The sequence below is a fragment of the Pseudonaja textilis genome, chromosome 2 (assembly GCF_049901715.1).
Source record: "Pseudonaja textilis isolate UNSWEBS1 chromosome 2, rPseTex1.2, whole genome shotgun sequence".
NCBI classification, from domain to species: Eukaryota; Metazoa; Chordata; class Lepidosauria; order Squamata; family Elapidae; genus Pseudonaja; species Pseudonaja textilis.
The window spans coordinates 98,792,297-98,810,770 of record NC_141991.1 but is presented as its reverse complement, the minus strand read 5'-3'; the positions used below and the strand labels follow the sequence as shown (position 1 = coordinate 98,810,770).

General features: G+C 37.2%; 1 protein-coding gene across 9 annotated transcripts in view; it reads left to right on the top strand.

Moving 5' to 3' along the window:
- BRD4 (bromodomain containing 4) overlaps window positions 1-18,474 on the top strand; it is an 81,305-nt gene that overhangs the window by 5,485 nt on the left and 57,346 nt on the right. Inside the window, exon 1 of one of the 9 annotated variants that reach the window (XM_087924679.1) lies at window positions 10,297-10,490. The exons of the other annotated variants lie outside the window; for them this stretch is intronic. The gene's annotated coding sequence lies outside the window, so the exon portion shown is untranslated. Of the gene's footprint in view, window positions 1-10,296; window positions 10,491-18,474 lie in introns of those variants that run through there. 9 annotated transcript variants of the gene reach the window in all.

Sequence of the window (18,474 nt, the reverse complement as noted above, 5' to 3'; positions counted from 1 at the left end):
CTTTCTTGAATTTAATTTGGGGTGCTTTCAGAAGGAAAATTCGTGCTGTAAACCTAACAGATGCAATTTTTTTCTAGATGGCAGTTGGTACTCTTGTTTAAATTCTCAATTCTTTTATCTCTGATCTGTTAGAGGAAGAAAGTCAAGATAGAATAAGTAGATTATTAGAGAATACAGAATAGACTGCTTTTTCAACATTTGGTTAAAAATTGAATTCCTGGGATTCAATTATCTAAAAGTACTTTACATCCATGAAGTTTTGAAGATGAATATTTAGAGACTTTGATGTGTATGACCTCTGAATTTCTAAATATACTTAATGCTTGAGTGAAGTTCTTGGCTGAAAAAGAGATAAAATATATTGAAATACAAGAGAGGACTTGGTGATAAAATGTTAAATAAAAACTAAAAATGAGTATGGTAATGAGAAATTCATTTTCACTTCAAACTTTGGGGAGCAGAAAATTTTAATCAAATGTACTGTGCTTTTAGCATGCAAATATTTTTAAAACTAGTTGCTTGAGTATTTTATACTTACACACATCTCCCCTCACTAGATTTTAAGCCTTTGAATGATGTTAATATTCACAATGTCATTCAATGTACTAAAATTTGGCTTTTCTATTGAAAAATATTATTGACTGAAACTGCTTTCTATTTTCCTTAAGTAGCTAATACATAACATGTCAATACATTACTTAACCGTGTAGCTACAGGCAGTACTATAACTATAATTGAGCCCACAAATTTGGTAATAAGTTATGATGGTGATATAGTGGATTATCATGTGACTCTGCCTAGTTATGATCTTTTAAGCAAACACTGTGGTCATTAAGCAAATCTATTGCTTACTATTATGTGTTTTCCTGGAAATTGGAAGTAAACACTGGTTTCTGGCAAAAAAATAAAAAAAACCCTTGTGGTCAGATAATTGCAAGATGTTAGAACTCCAAATCCAGATCATGTCCCATTTTCAGTGTCCATTGTAACTTTGAGTAGTCACTAAGTAGCTGCTCATAAGTCAAGGACTACCTGTACATGGTTCTATATGTTTCCACTGTTTGCTTTCAGAACATAAATTACTACACCACTCCAGGCTTAATTATATTTGTCTAAAATTAACTGTTTAAACTTAATTGGATTCCCACTGAATCTCCAATCTGAATTCCTTTCATGCCCTTTACTGTGAATATAGTTGATAAGTTGAGGATAGTTCAGAAGTGAGATACAATTCGCAGTTTCTTAAATATGATCAAGATGCAAATTCTTTATGGAATTATTTACTGCATCACATTTCATATTCACTTCACAATACAAAGCGTACAAAGCAGAAACAAAATTTGTTTTAAACTGGGAAAAATCTTTCATTTTAGATCAACCCTGGTAACTGCAGTGCTGCTTTCCTGGAAAGGAACAAAGAATGCCAGTAGCATATGGCAAAAAGTATGTACTTTCATGAGGGTCATCTGTGTAGGAAGATCATCACAGATTGCAGCTAAAACAAGCCGCCATATCTGTACTGGGCGTCAGCAATATGGGAGATATTGTCAGATTATTACAATGACAAAGACATCATTTACTGTAGGTAGTCCTTGGTTTATGCTGATAGTTGGGACTAGAATTTTTGTAGGTTACTGATTAGATCATAAAGTATCATGTCACATGACCACTGCTTAGCGAAGGCAGATTGAGCCCTTTCTCCTGCTGTCAATAAATGAGCTTCTGCGGTTAAGTGTAACATCATGTGGTTGCCATTTGCAACCTCCCACCAGCAATGACTTTGCTGGAAACCAGTAGTGAAAGTCATAAATGGCAATCATGTGACTATGGGGCCCTGATGCTGTAATTGCAAGCTGGTTGCCAATTGGCTGTCTTCTGCATACGTGACTGTGGGAACACTGGGATGGCTGGGACTTCAAAATCTGGTCATGAATACTAACGTTTAGTACTATTGTAACTTCAGATGGTTGTTGAAATAGTTGTTAAGCAAGAACCACTTGTACACAATGGAACACAACGGTACAATCCCCTTGTATTTTCCCAAGTAAACTCTGTAGATAGCCCTGATAGTGATTGTTAATACAGTGCTGGATGATGAATCCCCTCAAGTCAGGTGACACTCAACGTACTATTGAGGGAGAGCTGAGGAGCTTTACGCGTATCTTTGACTAATGACTAGTTGCTTTAGCAGCCATTCAGACTTATGACAGACCACCCAAAGGAAGTTTTGACCTGGTTCTGAAGTTATAATGGCCAGACTATTATTTTGGGCACTCAGCACCTGGCCCACATTTACTTCTCTTTTTTGGCAAAAAATTACCCAAAGCAAACAATGGGTTTGCTTAACAACTAGAATCTTTGTTTAACCATGGTGTTAGCTTAACAATCACCACAAAAATGTTGTAAAAATAGGTCTAGGCATGACGTGACTTGCTTTATGACTGTCAACGACTTATAATTGTAATGGCCAGACTTCAATATGGTCATAAGTTGAGAACTACCTGGAATGGTGTTTTGATGCTTGATTTAAAGCTTTGTGGATGTCTAAGTTGTTAATATTGTCATGCAAGTGAAGAAAATCCAAAGCTGCAAATACGATCAGTAGGAAACATGGAATATAGGACCCATGGACTTGGAAAAGCTTCACAGGGTTGAAATGAATCTAGCACACATTGATACTGGCATTAGCCAATTGAAATAGTCTGGAATCGGACGCTTTCAGTGAGAAAATCATACATATTTACTATTTAAGTGATGAAAAGCAAAGAGCAGCATTGCTTTCATAGTCATGAAGGATATAGTAGAATCACTATCTGAATATAATATAGTCAGTGACTGGGCAAATCAGTTATACTTCATAGACAGTTGTTTAATATGACAATTATCCAAACTTATGCTTTAGCTATTGATCAAGAAGAGGTTGATGAGTTTTATGGTCAAATTCAATACAAAATCAACCTAATATACCAGCACGATATTCTGCTCATAACTGGTGATTAAAATGCCAAATTTGAAGTAGTAAGAAGGAAAATCTAGTAGGATTGTATGACCTAGGAAACAGAAACTAAGCAGGAGAATTCTGTACCAATTTCTGGCAATCCAATTATTTTTTTCACTGCTAACTCAGTCTTCAAAGAGCCAAAATGAAGCCAGTAGATACATAGACTTCAGATGAAAGCACAGAAATCAAATTGATAGAAGGAAGCAGAGAATTTTAGATAAAATGACAAAGACATGGCCAAGGGCTAATTGTGGAACAGATTACAAGCTAGTTATGATGTAGGCCATTCCATCTTTTAGTATACATTTTAACTATGAGAAGTGAAGCAGGTTGGTAGATTTAGAAGCTGGTTTTAAATAAATGAATTTTATAGAGCAATAATTTATTACTGAGCCTACTTTGTTGTGATGGAGGCAAAAAGCTTTTATCCTTCCATCATTTAATTCTTTCAGTAATACCCAGCAGAACTTTTGTAAGTCATTCAGGACCATTGGGGACTTCACCTAATTGGAGATTTGGAATATCTTGACTAGATACTGCTGAGGTTAGAATCTTACCAGATTAGCCATGGTTTATCTGTTCAGCTTATAAAAGTGCACATGACCATGACTGGTCAGAGTCTTCTGTATAAACTTTAGTTGTAAATTCAGATATTACAGACAATATGCTTGGTTGAGTTTGACCAACCAACTACTTATTTTTTAGCCTCAGGACTTAAGAAGAGGGAATCCAATTGGCTTACTTACCCAAAGCTTTGAGTGTGCATAACTTTATTAAAGGAGATTGTAGTGATAAGTATCTCCCTCAACACCCAAAGCGGTAAAAGAGGAAGTAAGAAGAAGTAGTGATGAGACCATTCCTAAGGAAAGGTGGATCCAAAATTATAAACATAGTCCATTTGCTAATTTCCCTTTCTAGGTAACATGTCTGTTCTCCCTTGTAAGGTTACAAGAGTCCAGGCAAAGGGTTAACTCTGTCTCCTAGCTGATTGGACTGAGTCTGTCAAAGCTGCTTAGCTCCGCCCCTGTTGCTGCACACTCCCCCAGCTTTCGACTCAGTCCTCAGCTAGAATGGACATGTTTTTGCCTCTCTCTTCCCTAACTAAATTGCAAGGGAAAACTTTCCAGGCACGAAGAGAAAAAAAGTTTAAAAAATGCAGCTCCGCTTCATAGCTGATCAGCGGAGCCGTGAAACAGGTGTTTTGCCACTCCAGCGGCTCCGACGTTGCTGGCAAAAGCCACAGGGGCTGTTTCTGGCCTCCACAATGTTTGGCGGCCATTTTATATTTGGTGGGTGGATTCGGCCTGCTTCTCCAGGCCCTCCAATGCACCATGCTGGCCAGCGCTGGGCCATCAGCCCCTCGGAAGCTACTGGATCATAAATAGTGGTAAAGGGGTGAGTCGTGTTGTGCTGGTGGGGGACTGTGTCCCTAGCTCCGAGGTAGACCAGGCTCTACAGGCCTTGGGGCCATGCCTAATCCTGGTTTAAGGCCCAAATTCTTCAGGCCCTACTTGGGGCAATAGTGCCAGCAGGGTATGTTAACATCCTGCTGAGGTAACAAGGGCTGAAGAAGGTGTGGCCTAGAGCATTGGGGGATAGGATAATTCATCCCCACAATTCTAATCACCCCTCATCAACTTCTCTTTGCGTGGGTATGCAACAACAGAAGCCTCCTTTCCAATATGGCAGATGCCCCTAGGGGAGGCAGGGCCTCCAGGACATGCACCCACAGCCCACGTCCTCTGCTCTGGCTCATAAGAGCAAGCAAAGGAAAAAGGCCTTGCCAGCAAAGAAGTTCTTTAAAGCGGAGGAAGGTGTCAGAATGCTCTAGAAAAACAAATTGCTAAGAGCCAGAAGGCTTCCAGTAGGAGGAACATCAGATCACCTTCCAAAGGTGACTCAGCTGCTTCTCAATATAGTGAGGATCTTCCTCAGGAGCAAGAGCCTGGTCCTTCTACCAAGACAAGAGCTCAGGCCTGGTCCCAGATGAGCTGAAGGTCCTGCTATGCAGCAAATTTATGCAGAAGGCAGGCATTATGGGGACCTACAAGATTTGGCTTTTTGTTCAGAGCCTTGGCAACAGCAAACTGGCAGACCTAGGCCTGGAGTGGAAGCAACGTTAATTTCTACAGCAGCAGATCTTAGGGCCACTGAATCCACTGAAGAAGAGTTTCCTCTTACTATGTGGGTCATTATAGAATGGGCCATCCAGAAAGGAGTAGCTGAAGGAATCCAGAGATTTAGACATCATTCCTCAGAAGTTTTGGAGGTCTCTGTGATCCCACCAAGAGAACAGGTGGGGTGCTTATCTGAAGGGGGTTCCTTAATTCAGGACCCTGGATCTTCTGATCCTTCAGTGTATGATCCTTCTTCCTTGGCAGGGGAGAACCTTTCTTCAAGGTGAAGGCTCATAATCACCCTGCTTTTTACGATCTGTTCTGCCCTAATCTATTCAAGTCTTTGCTGTTTAAAGCCAGAAATAGTGCCAATCCGGGCCTAGATGCTAATGACAGAGATCCCTGCAGGGACGCTCATATGGAGTCTGATACCTAAGCTCTTACTCAAGGTGGTGCACAAGCAGCTAGATACACCTGCTTCCAGCCCCAGTCTATCCACTACTGATTGTAGATTTTTCAATATGGGGCCGGAACTTACCAAGAGCCTGCAAGTTCCAGTAGTAGATGATCCTGTGGCAGCATTGGCGTCACTGTCATCTGCTCCTTCTGATCCTGAGGAGGTTCTCAAAGCTGACAAAGAAAGGATTGAACAGTCAATGCAGAGGGTCCATCAAGCAGCTGCTTAGGCGGTGAAGGCATCCACGGCTGCTGCTTTTTTCACTAGAGCCTCCCTCAGATGGCTGAGACAACTGCAGGATAGACTTCCAGTCTCAGATATTAGAGCCCACCAGGATATCAATAAGCTGTTTGCGGCTGAAGAATTTACTGCTGATGCCACTGTGCATGGAGCCAGATTTGCTACTAAGGCCATTGCTGCTTCATTGGCAGATAGATGTATGTGCCGGCTTCAAAATTAGCAGGCAGATTCCAGAACTCTGGTTCCTCTTGCCTTATCAAAAGTTTGGCGGAAGCCATTCTTTGTTAAAGCTCAAGATTCCCATAGTCCTTTCAATGGTGGCTCTCTAGGGCCATTGCTGAAGGGCAGTTTTTCAAGGAGGCAGGCAGGATCATCATCACCACTGATCATCACTCAGGTTGGGGTGCTCGCTTGTTGTCCGAGATGGCACAAGGTCTTGGGTCAGCAGAGGAACTGGTGCACAATATCAATTAGCTGGAGCTCAGGGTGGTCTGCCTGGCTCTTCGGCAATGTCATCAGTATGTGGAGGATGTGCATGTCCTCGTGATGACACAGTGTGGCCACCAAAGTCCATATTAACAGGCAGGGGGGTACCAGAGCTTTCCCTCATGTTAGAAGTGGAGTCCTTAGGCAAATGGGCAGAAAGACATCTATTGTCCATACAGGCAAACTATATTTCAGGCAGCAACAATGTGCAAGCAGATTGGCTCAGCAGAGCCATGATAGACCATGCTGAGTGGAGGCTGCATCCTTCCTTTTTTCTCCAACTGACTCGGAGATTTGGTCAACCCTTGGTGGACCTGTTTGCCACACCTGCCAATGCACAGTTGCCAAGATTTTTCACCAGGTTCATCACCATGGGGGCTGAAGGGACCAATATTCTCCACAGCAGGTGGCCTCCAGGCCTGTTGTATGCCTTTCTTCCTGTGCCACTGTTATCAGCAGTGGTACAGAAAATCCTGGCAGAGAAGGCAGAGGTTCTCCTCCTGGTTACTATATGAGTCTGATTCTAACATTGTCGTCTTTTTCTTGCATCTTACTAAGTTCCCTAATATCCTTATGTGAGGCAGATGTAGATGTGTCCCCTCCTTTTTTATCCTGTTTCACAAATAAATCATATTTGTTACAGGGAGGGGACCTAAACAGGTGCTTTATCAAAACAAAAAAGAACCCAGTAATTTCTTTTTTGTTTGTCTTTGGTAGAGTGTTGTATTATGATCCAGCAAGGCTTTATTTATTTTATTTTATTTATCTTTTTAATAACTAAAACCATAACTAAATCTCTTAGTGTTGCTGTATCTCTGGTTACTGATGGAGAAATGAAAGCCTGTGGATAGTTCCAATTATGAGTAAAAGGGAACTAAGATTCTATTTATTTCTGCTTTGTTCCCATCCAACTCTAGGCTGACTGGATGGTTCACAATTTAAAAAATATGTGCTGTGGTGATTCTGGCTTGGGAACTCTGGTTCCCAAGAACCAAGAAAAAGTACAGTCTTCTCTGGCTTTAGAGAATTACACAGACCGCTTTCATTTACTTTTTACCCATTTAACAAAGCAGAGATACCTTGGGATCCTCAATTGTCCTTTTAATGCTTAACATTGCACCAAAGAATTGATACCAAGATGATGAAATACACAGCAATAGTATTAGCATAGAAAACAAGTTGCACAGTATTCACTCTGTAACAGTATGATTGAAGATCCCCATGCAATAAAAACATGGTTTTGCAACAAGCCCAATTTCTCATCCTGCTGTTCGTAAGTTTATTAATAAATGATATAATGTTTTGCTCAAAGCCTGCAACAACAAATAATGCTTTATTGTATCTTATGCACCAAGATATCATTCTGTAAACTATGTTAAAATCTTTAAAGGATCAATTTTGTTTTTAAATGTTTTATTATATATGTGATAAATGGAATAAATGTTGTTGGATTATAATACATTTTTCCTGATTTCCATATAATTTTTGTTAGGCAGTAATTATTAGAAGTTTTTTGTTCCGATAGTCACAGTTCGTATAAGGAGAAAGACTATAATAAAATCACTTGTGGTTTTAAAAATGTAATGTTGGTACTGTATTTAATTTTTGTAGCCTATTTTATAATTTCTGGGATTGGTATTGGAAAGCATGAAACATTTTCATAATATTTAAAATTATATTTTTAAATTTGATCCGTGGACTCTCCCAAATCTTACAAAGCAGATTTGAGAAGCACTTGTTGTGGTTTCACATAAGCACATCTTTTTGAACACTGAATGTGACCTAAGAATTCTTAAATTCTGGAATATATTTTTTCTGGGATTAGTGTTGTACTTTATGAATGATCCAAACAAATATCATGCTATTTCATAAATCAGGATAAATATCAGTTCTTCTGCCAGATGAGAGAATGAGAGAGAGTATAATACACACACGCATGCACGCACACACACACACAAAATATTATCTTTTAATTTCTATGGACTGGCTTTGCTAGGTTCTGGGCAGCTCACAACAATCAAATATGTGAATTTTTTAAAAATGGCAAAGATAAAGGAGCAAGGAATCTCACTCTCCCTTGTCTAAGGCTTCTGTGAAGAGCCACGTCTTCATGGCTCTTCTAAATTACAGTAGAGTGGAAGCCATCCAGATCTTGGGGTGAACCTAGTTCCAGAGTACAGGTGCTGCTACAGAAGTTGTGTTTCTGAGGTCCTTAAAAATTAGGCTATTTAATTGAAGGAATCTGGGTACACCAATGCTACAGGGTTGAATCAGCTAGATGGATGTTAATGGGAGACAGCCCTACATCATGTAGGCTTTACAGGTAATAACCAGCATTTTAAAATCATACTTGGAACTAATTGGCAACTAGTGTAGCTCATGAAACAGAAGTGCTACATGGGCTTACTGAAGCACACCGGAGCAGTTAAAGCCTCTAGATGATATTCAAAGGCAGCCTCATGTAGAGAGCTACCAGATGACTAGGGAGTGAGTTTTTCGTTGACCCATTTTACTTTTATTCATAACCCTGTTTTGGCATTATCTGAAACTGTAGGCAACAGCTAACAACAAATACAGTGCCTTATTTTATGTCATGTTTACTGGTTTATTATTTTTCCAAATAGTTTTACACATTACAAATAGAAAGAATAAAAACTACAAAAAAAATTAGAAAAAAATAAAAATACAAATTGAAAAAGAAAACAAATGTCAAAAGGAAAAGGGAAGAGGACGTAAGTAACTTTCCCCTTCATCCCAGGAAGTGAAAATAATTTTAATAGTTTAGTATCATCTCATCTATAGCAGATACTATCTTCTCCCCATAATTCATCACTTAAGTTAAAAAGCAAAAACCAAAAGCCTTTTCATTTGTTCTTTTTCAACAAAAGTCCAGTAAGGGAACCAAATATAACTAATTTTATATTTTAACCTTGGTCAAATAAGCCAACCCTCTAATCCTTCCTCAAATTTTAATTTTTGACCCCTTCAAATATAGTCCCATAGCTTGTTTTGTATTTGTCTTTTAACCCAAGAATATTCCACAAGTTTAAAAACCACTGAGTTAACTTTGTTCTTTATGACAAAGTACTTTATGACAATCACTTGTCATAAAGTACTTTGAGATTTTAACAGACCAGTAAGTACTGGATCCACCAGTACTGTGGATCCAGTAAGAACAAGTTACTCAAACCACTTTTCTGGCCTAATCATTTTTTTTAAATAAAAATTTTATTTGGGTTTTCACAAAACATAATACAAGTAAATTTTCTTTTTTTGAGAATAGCATGGTCCCAGGTTATCACTTTTCCATACAGACACAAATTCAATTTCATATTCATCTTTGTGTTCTATTCCATATCTTATTACTATTTTAACATTTTCTCAATTATTTTTCCCTTCCCTTACTTTTCTCAATCTTTCTTTTAATTATCTCACTCCTTTCTAAATTCAATTATATATATCTTTTTTGTAAGTTTCAATACCTTTCTAGTCATATTTATACTTTTGTCTGTCCTGTTTCAATTTCATATTTTCTTTTCTCATTGAACAAAATGTTCTCCTGCAGTTACTAATTGGAGTATGACACCTTTGTATCTTTTAATTTTTATCCATTCAGCTCTTATTTAAACTTCAATTTATGCCTTTCCAATTGTAACATTCAATATAACACATAACTTCCAGTCGAATTCTGCTTGGTACATTCTTAAAATACACACAGAGAAAATATATATATAACAATAATAAATAAAATACTTATTCTATTCCAATTCAGCTCTATCATTAATGTTAGTTATAATCTTTGACATCTTTAACATTCCTTGTCAGTTGAGTATCATACTTCTAGGAACGCTTATATTATTTCCATAATTTTTTAATGTTTCTTTCATATTTCTCTTCACTTAAATTTTTATAACACATTTGACTTCCGGTGGTAAGGCAAGGACGAACAGAGATGCAGAAGCCCATCTGTGGTTTCAGTTAATCTCTTTTTGCAGTTGGTGCGATCCTTTGAGGGTGCATGAGTCCTGGAGAGATTCGTGCCGGCGTGTGGGAGACTCGGGTTGCATTGTGGGGAGGGCACCCCCCCTCCCTGCAGCAAAGAGGAGTCCTCCAGAGCCGAACAAGCAAGAAACAGCCGCCTATCAATGGCGGCTCCGAAGTCCGGACTGCCACCGATGTAAAGAAGCGAGTGAGTGACAGTTTGTAGGATCATTGGTGAAGAGTGTGGCAGAGAAAATTAGTGGCGGAGAGGATGATTGGAATGCTATAGACTTTTATAAGGCTGTTACAAGTGTCTGTCCGGAGCCCTAAAAGGAAGCGGCCAAGATGGATGCAAGGCAAGTGAAAGGGCTTGGCAGACAGAAGAAAGATAGAGGATAATAATGAGTAAAAAGGGAAGTTAACGAGGTCGGGAGATATACCACGCTGATAATAATAGAAGGGAATCTAGTGGCTGGAAGGTGTGGATGATTTGGAAAATTTCACTCAGTTTTTATGCTGAAAGACTTTATTAAATCGGAGACGGGAAGATCGGAACAGAGGCAGTGCGGCGCCACAGGCGATACTTAGAAACCCTGAAGTTATCGTAACAATATAACTGATATAAACCACTTCACTGCCCCTCAGGGAGTATACTGATTTAACTGAGGTGATGGTTCCATATGAAGAAAATCAGAAAAATTGAACTTAAGGAATGCTAAGACAAAAAGTAAAAGTGGAAGCTTCTGAATGTGTGGAGATACCGTGTAATTACAGTCACTACTCAGCATTTCTTACTTCCCCATTTCCGGTGCATTTGGAGTGTAAGCTCTTAAATTTAGAGACGGCTAAAAACTTACTTTGAAATTCCTTTGTCTCCTTCTTTACTCCCCTTTTCCTGTATACATTTGCTCATTTTTTCTTTATTCCCCCACCCTCCAGCATTATGATGAACTATCTCTCCTTCTTCAATCTCTCTTTATAATAATTATAAATATGTATACTGGAGAAAGGAAAATTGATTGTTGTAATTGATTGTTAAATAATTGAATTAGCTGATGTAATTGATTTATTAATAATAGTGATAGTTATACTTTGATTAGATATATAGGGAAAATAGTAAGAACATTAAGTATTATTTAATTAATAACTATAGGATTTTATATATTAATATTATAATTCATTGTGCGATCACAATCCATTTGAGGACGAATGTAATACTGTTTGTGTTTAAGAATATTTAAAATAAAGTTAGATAATACATATATTTATTTATAATATTTAAATATAGTTGGATATAATATTTATATATTTTTTCATTACATGAAGTTATGTAATGTTACATGAAGAGGCTGAGCATTGAGACCTTACAAAATTATATGTGTGATTTAGAATTTGGATTTAAAATAATATAGTGATAGTATTTTTATCTATAAGAACTTATACTCCAGTAATTAGTTAAGAGTACAGCTATCCAGCAGATAGATAAAGTAATTAGATACCAGTCAATCCTAATATAGAGATTCTATTACTCAGTGTTAATTTGTGATAATATAATTAATATATTACAACATCAGAAACAAATCTTAAAAGAAATGACTTCCGCAACTACAGCTCTGAAAACTGGAAGAAAATTCACCCCGACGTCGGCAACAGCTTCGCCCATGGCACAAAAAACCATTGAAGAAACATTACCAGTGGAGAAACAAGCTAACATCTCAAATGCCAACATCCAATCAATTCTGCTGACTTTACAGGAATTGATAATGAAGCTGCAAGAAACGATGAAAAACCATGAGACAAGAGCAGATATCAATGAACTAAAAGAGATGGGGAAATGAAAAGCAGAAATGAAAGCGGATATCTTCAAAGTAGAGGACAAAGTTGGATTATTACAGCAGACCTTGGAGAAAAGTGAAGCAACAATAAAAGAGGTAGAGAAAAGGACAGAACGAACTGAAAGGAAATTAGAAAGGGTAGATGAAGAATTAATGTGAGTAAAGAAATGGAGGACTCACTGGTTTACTTAGAGATGGATAAGGCTGCTACATACTTGAGATTCTAAAATGTAGTGGAATCCAAAGAAGAAGACTTGGAACAACTCATGGCAGGAATATTGGCTGGACTATTAGAAAAGGATAAAGATGACATTTTGAGGGAGTTTGATGAAGTTTACAGCGTTAGGACTAATTATGCGAGATGCCACAAATGCCCAAGAGAAGTCCATAAATGATGTGCGAGAAGGAGTGTCCGGGATATAATATATAGGATGTCAAGAGATGAAACAATCACGTATAAAGGCAATGAAGTCTTGGTTCTCAAACAAATACCAAGAAGAGTAAGAGAACAAAGACGAGATTATAAATTCTTAGCAGCTTACCTAAATCAGAAAAGAATCGTATTTAAATGGCTAATCACAGAGGGGATGTTCGTTTCTTGGGACGAAAGGAAAATCAAAATAGACTCCATGGAAAAGGCCCAGGAATTATATGAGCGATTGGTAGGCCCAGAAGACCAGAGCAGTAAGGATGAACTGGAAACAAACTCCCAGGAAGATCAAGGCTATCATAATAACAGAAATGGAACTTTAGGAAATCAAGGAAATACTCAATTACAACAGGAGAGAGAAGAAAGTAGGACACATCTCCAGGCACAAGGAGAGACTGGAGCCATTACAAGAAAAAGAGCGAAACAGAACTAATTAAATGGAAGAAGAAAAGAAACTACTATCAATTAATATAAATGGCTTAAACTCGATAAAAAGGAAAAGGGTAATAGCCAAACTAATCAAACAAAATGCTGATATAGTATGTCTCCAAGAAACTCATATAAAGAAATCAGATGAAAAATACTTAGACTGTCTGTAATTAGGGGAGCTATTCACCGCACCAGCAGATGCGGGGAAAAAGAAAGGGATACAGTATATGTTAAAGAGGATTTGAAAGCAGATTTACTATGGTCGGATTCTGAGGGAAGAACTCTGGTTTTGCAGATCTGGATTAATGCCATCCCAATTCTCTTAGTGGAAACCACGCCCCAAATGGAGATCAAAAAGAGTTTTTAAGCATTTTTATGGAAAAATAGGATTGGAAAAAAGAAATATTTGTATCATAGGAGACTTTAATTCTATTGCTGATTATCAAAAAGACCACAGTAATGGGGGAAGGAACAAAGGGGAAAAAAAGAGAGCTTCCCAAAATATGCACAGAAATGATGAAGGAGTTAAATTTGATTGACATATGGAGAAGATTACATCCTGAGGAAAAACAATTTACATTCTATTCAAATCCTCATCAAATATGGACACGAATTGATATGGCATGGATGAATGGGGAAATAGCAAATGAGATAAAAGGGATTGAAATTCTACCCAATGAATGGGCAGATCACAAGCCAATTCAGATAATATGGAAGGGTAGGGAAAAACCCAAGAAAAGATGGACGTTAAATACTCAGTTAATAAGAGAAAAAGAATATACCAACAAACTCAAGGAGGAATTAAATTATTTTTTAAAGGAGAATGATAATGGAGCAACTACGAAACAAAACATTTGGGATACAATGAAGGCAGTAATAAGAGGTATAACAATCTCTTATAACATCAAGAGGAATAAGGAAAAATACGCCCAGCAAAACAAATTACAACAAAAAATTAAGGAATTAGAAACTCAATTACAGAGTACCCCAAAGGATTCAAAATTGCAAAATCAGATAACAATAACTAAATATAAATTGAATTTAATTGAACAAGAGAGAATGATCATAAATTTGAATACAACTAGACAAACTTATTTTGAGCATGCCAATAAGCCTGGGAGATGGCTATCATACAGACTTTAAAAAAAAGAAAAGAAAAGTGATTGATATACCAGCTAATAGATGGAAAGGGGGATATACAACAGGAGATAGAACCGAAAAAAGAAATTGCCCATAAGTATTTTGAAGAGTTATATAAAAAGGAAGAAGTGAACGAAGATAGGATAAGGAACTATTTAGATGAAATGAAGGATAAAGCAATTGGGGAAGAAATGGAAGAATTATTAAACAAAGACATTACCTGGTTCGAATTGAAATCAGCAATAGAGAACCAGAAAAACAACAAATCCCCGGAACCACATGGGATCCCAGGGTAGCTGTACAAGGCACTAGCAGAACAAATAGGAGCTCTTAATGGTGGAAGTTTTTAATGACGTCTTATTGGCAGCCAGAATGCTGCATTCATGGAGGGGGGCATTGGTTTCGCTGATCCCGAAGGAGGATTCAGATCCCCGATATATACAAAATTATAGGCCGATTTCATCGTTAAATACTGATTACAAAATATTTACTTCTATTATAGCAAGTAGACTAAAAAGAATGTTAAATGAGCATATACGTGAAGACCAAAATGGATTTCTCCCGACCAGAAAAATCAGGAATAACTTACGAAGCCCACCCCGAAAAACAAATTGCACTTACGTTTTTAGATGCAGAGAAGGCCTTCGATAATTTAAATTGGCAATTTTTAATCCAAAAAATTTATAATATGAATTTAGGCACCAAATTTGAAAATATTATAACAACCATTTATGATACACAACAAGCGAATATTATAATAAACGGGGAATATACCCGCCCAATAAAAATAGAAAAAGGTGTCAGACAGGGCTGCCCACTCTCACACGTGCTCTTCATATTATCACTAGAAGCATTATTAACACAAACTAGACAGAACCCAGACATAAAAGGATTAAAGGTTAAGAAAGAAGAATATAAGTTGCAAGTGTTTGCGGATGATATGATTTTTTTCATTGAAGAACTAATAGAAAGAGGACAAAAATTAATGAATGAATTAGAACAATTTGGAGCAATAGCAAGACTAAAAATTAATAGGAAGAAAACAAAATAAATGACCAAAAATTTAACAGAAAAACAGAAAATAGAACTAGAAGAAGTTATGGGAACACAAGTGATAAAGAAATATGGTTGACAGCACATTGTAACACACTTAAGGAAAATAATTATGATAAATTGATGCAATAGATAAAGAAGGATTTAGAAACATGGGGCAAGCTGCAGCTTTCATTATTTGGCAGGATCACTGCTATTAAAATGAATATTCTTTCAATATTCAAAAGTCCTCTATATATTTCAGATGATCCCAATCAAAGTACGCAGGATATGAAGAGCGGGGTGGGCTGGCGCTTCCAAATTGGGAGTTGTATTATAGTGCAGCCTCTTTAGTATAGTTGAAGGAATGGGTGAATTTAACCAATAAGAGAATATTATTCTTAGAAAGCCATGATTTGCAGAGGGGGTGGCATGCTTTTTTATGGTATGTTGGGAAAACTAGCCAGAAATATTTTCACAGACACCTAATCAGAGATTCATTATTGACTAATTGGAAGGAAATACGAAAAAAACACTATTTAAAAATACCAATTTGGATCTCAACAATGGAGGTGATGATTCACCCAAATAATCTGCATATTACTAAAATGATTAAATATAAGGACCTATTGGATACGCAAGGAAATCTGAAATCATGGCAAGAACTTCAAGATCGAGGATTAAAAATTGATCAGTGGGCATATCTTCAAATTCAAAGTAGATATGAACAGGACAAGAAAGAATTTGGAATTAACAATAAACTCCAGCGATTAGATAAAGTTTTATTTGGATCAGGCAAAAAAAAATTTTTTATAATTATTTATTAGAAGTAGAATTAGGAGAAGAAATTGTAAAAGGGAACATGATAGCCTGGAGTAGGAATATAGGACGTAGTATCACCATAACAGAATGGGATAAGGTCTGGGGTAGAAATAATAAAATTTACAAAATTACAAAATCGGTAGCATACAAAGAAAATGCCTATAAAATGTTTTATAGATGGCACCTTCCTCCAAGATTAGCGGATGCACCCCTATATGAGTCCGAATTGCTGAAAATGAAAAAAAGGGGGGAACTTTCTTCCATATGTGGTGGTCCTGCTCAAAAATATTGGCAGAAAATTAGAAATTGGCTGGAGGAAACGACAAGAGAACAGATCGAATTCAAACCCGAGTCCTTTCTATTAGGGATCTTTGATAAACAAATACCAAAAAAAGTGAAATATATAATAATACATATTTTGACAGCAGCCAGATTGGCTTTTGCACAATGTTGGAAACAGCCTCATGTTCCATCAGAGGAGATGATTATTCAAAAAAAATTATAACACATTTATAGTAATTAAAATGTTCCCCTCCTTTCCTAATTTCATTCTCTCGTTCTCTTTATTTCATTTATTTTTAAACATTACATTACAATGAGTATTTTATTATTCTAATCACACTTGTTTCATATTTTCCAAGTTAATTTCTATTTCTAATATAACAATACTGTCTTATATACCCTTGCAGAATCCCCCTTTCAATTAAGTTTTCACCCATTATCTCTGTGTCTTGTACGTTTTCCCTGTTTCTCTATGTCCTGGTTCTGTCCTTTCTTTTCCTTTCTCTCTTCTTCTCCGTTCCCTTTTTGACCCCTTCTCTCTGTAATTCTGATTCTCTTTTCTGTTTCTTCCTAATGTTATAATTACTTTTCAAACTATCTTGGGTTGTTTTTTCAGATCTTAATTTTTTCACTCTTTCCCTCCCCTTCCTTTCTTTTCCTCACATAGAAATACTTGGTCATTAAAGATGGCTTCTTCTTGTCCCGCCCTTCTTGTTCTACAGGTATTTCTTGTTTCTCATAGTTCAGGATCTCCATTTCTAAAAATTGAAATACGAAGCCAAAAGAACCTCTTCCTTCTTGTGCATCTTCTTTCTGTTTTTTAAGTTCCATTATCAATTCTTCCAAGAGTGATACCATTTTAAAAACTTTTAAACAACCACCCGATTAATTTTAGTCCTTTAGATCCAATAGCCAAAAATCACCAAGTAATCCAAATAATCCAAAGCTGTTTCTTCTTGCTTCTTTTTTCCACTTTCTCTTCCTGGGGTTCTCTTGTTACAAAGTTTCAGTTAAAATGTATCTTTTAGGAATCTTGTTAAAATTTCACTGTTAATTCCTTTCACTTTCAGGTGGTCTCCCCCCTTTTTCCAGATTCCACCCTTTTGTTTTTTTCCTTCTTTTAAAAGTTTTTGAGAATCCAGAAATCTTTATTATCCCTTTGACATCTTATTTTAGCTTAAATACCTGTTACTGTCAAAGTGGATTTTTGCCAATTTCTTGCTTAAATCTCTTAGTTGTCAATATAGGGAAGAAAAGAAAAAAACCCAAATCCTTTCCCTTCCCTCTCATTCGCAGCTTCAAAGACTTCTTTGGGAACAATGTTGTTCTTTATAATTCAAATTTCAGGGTACCTTGTATTGTTGTTTTTCCAGTTAGACCCAGTCAGCCAAAAACTATCTCTTGTTATCTTCCTCGTGCACATTCTTTTCCGGTCAAGTTCTTTGAGGTGGCCATTTCTGACCACCACAGCAACCGCCTTTGGGAAAGGGAGTAATGCCAGCTGGGGAGGAGAGATGCAGTTCTCCTCGACCCTGCTGGCAGTCTATCCCCCTCTTCACCACCTCTACGGGGTGGCTTAGCCCTGAAACCAGCCGGCTCGGGGCGCTCCAGTGGCGAGCACAGATCGAAACTGCGCACAATCACAGATTTCGGTCTGTCGCTAAAGAAGCTCAAACCAGATCTCCTTTTCTGGCCTAATAATTGTTCATCTCCTTTAAACAGTGAATCATCCATCAATTTCTTTATACTTCCATATTCTCTTTGTCTTATTTAAATACACATTTAAATTAATTTCAGATTTATCCATTGTAGTTTGTTCTTCAGCAACTTCATTGCTACATAACCCATCATATCAAGTAATTTTAAAGATCAAAATTCCAAAATGCCCAGTAAAGATTTTTGCTCTATTTTTGATGAAATAATTTATTATTCTCTGGCCCCTTAGAACTTTTCTAAGTTTGTTTCTCTAAGCATTAAACCATTGGAAGAGTCCTGACCTTCTTGACTGCTGTTTCCTAAGCAGCTTCTTTTCCTGATGTTCCCTAAGGTTATCTGCATAGTCCATTACAGAAATCATTGGGTCCAAAGATGCCCTTTTGAAGTGGCACATCATCAGATCTTTCAAGGCAAGAAGGACCATCCTTCCCTCCTGGGCCTAGTCATGGATCACTCTTGGCTCCTTCTAGGATCCAAGGGAGGGCCTCAATCTGGTAAACAGGGGC